This window comes from Humulus lupulus, chromosome 5 (genome assembly GCF_963169125.1).
Source record: "Humulus lupulus chromosome 5, drHumLupu1.1, whole genome shotgun sequence".
NCBI lineage: Eukaryota > Viridiplantae > Streptophyta > Magnoliopsida > Rosales > Cannabaceae > Humulus > Humulus lupulus.
This window is the reverse complement of record NC_084797.1, coordinates 232,580,222-232,582,418: the sequence shown is the minus strand read 5'-3', so window position 1 is coordinate 232,582,418 and position 2,197 is coordinate 232,580,222. Positions and strand designations below refer to the sequence as shown.

The 2,197-nt window shown below is 37.5% G+C and overlaps 1 non-coding gene across 1 annotated transcript; it reads left to right on the top strand.

Moving 5' to 3' along the window:
* Positions 1-279: 279 nt before the first annotated feature.
* On the top strand, positions 280-386 carry LOC133780988 (small nucleolar RNA R71). The gene has a single exon (XR_009869789.1). It is a non-coding gene; the product is annotated as a small nucleolar RNA R71 (small nucleolar RNA).
* Positions 387-2,197: the final 1,811 nt, after the last annotated feature.

Sequence of the window (2,197 nt, the reverse complement as noted above, 5' to 3'; positions counted from 1 at the left end):
ACTGGGGCTGCCATTGTACTGCCTTGCAACTATTTAGTCAAAGCCACAACCTGAGTAGTTAACTTAGATATTGCATCAATCTCATGCAAACCAACCACTTTGTTCGAGTTACCTCTCTCACTTGGCCACTGTTGATTTTTAATGGCCATTTATTTTAACAAATCATACGCCTCATTGGCGCTCTTCCTCATAAATGCCCCACCAGCTACTGCATCAATGAGTGTGCGAGTGGTACCACACAACCCATTATAAAAGTTATGGACTAACATCCATCTCTCTATCCCATGATGCGGGCACTTCCTTATCAGGTCTTTAAATCTCTCCCATGCCTCATATAAAGATTCATTATCCATCTGGTAGAAATTGTTGATCTCCCCCCTTAGCTTAGCTGCCTTGGCTGAAGGAAAGAACTTGGAGAGAAACTTCAGTGCAAGATCATTCCATGTATTGATTGAGTTAGGTGGCAAAGTTATCAACCAACTCTCGGCTCACTCCCTCAAAGAAAATGGAAATAATCTGAGTCTGATTGCATCATCACTAACTCCATTCATCTTGAATGTCTGACAGAGCTCAGCAAAGTTAGCAAGATGCATGTTTGGGTCTTCAGTTGGTAGTCCCCCAAACTGGACAGTGGATTGAACCATTTGCAGAATAGCAGGTTTTATCTCAAAATTGTTGGCATCTACAGCGAGTGGTCTGATGCAAGACTGAACCCCTGTAATAGTGGGCAATACATAATCCCTCAAGCTTCTGGCTGGTTTATTCTGGCCATTAGCTTGGTCTTCAACAACACCCCCATTATTACCATTTATCGGATCTGCCATTTCTACTTCAACTCTTCTTTCACTTTCAGCTCTTCTTTCCAATCTCTTGTTCTTTCTGTTCAGTCTACAGGTCTTCTCTATTTCAGGATCAACATGCACTCTTGTAGCAGGTCCAAGACATCGAATAAACTACCTATACCTGAGATGAGAAAATTTAGACAATGACGAAATTTGTGAAATTGAAAAGAAATACCAAATTATAATAAAATTCAATTATTTCAATATTAGCTAACGCAATCCCCGGCAACGGCGCCAAAAAGTTGTTGTGAAAAATCCAATACGCAAGTATACGTATCGTTTCCCAAGTAATAACTCACGTGAGTGAGATCATTCCCACAAGGACTGTAGCTAAGTACCAATTAATTGAATTTTTGTTTCTATTTGGCTATCGAAAAATGGATTGTTAAATTAAATAATCTAAGCAATAAATAAATAACAAAACAATAAACAAGATTCAATTAAGAAATGAAATATAGGGAAATTAATTTCAATTGCTTTCACTTCCTATTTCAATAATGCAAAATAATTTTCCTTCTTCTTCTAATGTGATGGCAGATTATAAAATTACCAATATTCCTATTAAGACATAAATGTACTAAATTGCAAGGTAAAATACTGCATTTTTGAGATAAATTACACAAGCAATCAGCATTAAGCAATAATCTAAAGCCACACAAGCAACACAAATGCTTTCGTTTTGCATCAAAACTTATGTTTATTCAACTAGAGCATTCCTAATATTCACTTTTCAGATTTCATATTAGAATCATAGATCATGTAAAAGGTGGCCAATCTAAAACATGTATTGAGCACAAATATGAATAAATCACATATCAATAGAAGAAAGAAAAATATCGAAATTGCATTAATCCATAGAAAGCTTCAGACAATCTCCATTATAAACCCTAAATTGGAGTTTAGTTCATAATCTCCATTAACATGTTCTTAACTGATTCACAAACAAACATAATCAAAATAGAAAAATAAAGAGAGAAGAGAAGAAACTAGTTGGGATTGTCACGATCCGCCAACGCTTGCTTCCATCTCTTTTTTTCTTTTTCTTTTTCTAGGGTTCAAGCCATCTGAATCTCCAAAATCGCAACTCCCTCTCATTAAAATGAAGACCCAATTCTATTTTTCTCCCAAAATGATGAAATTGCCCTTAAAATTCTGACACGTATGGACATTAGCGTCACAGCGCCACTCTAAAATTGAGACGTCTCGGCTTTCTGGAAAATGGGCTTGCTGCGGCTCAAATACACCCTAGCACCACGGCGCTAAAAGCTGCGCTGCAGCCCTAATTCAGTCTAGGACATCGGCTCCCAATCTGTGATCGTTCCTTGCCGCGGCTGTAAAAGACATTAGCGCTGCGA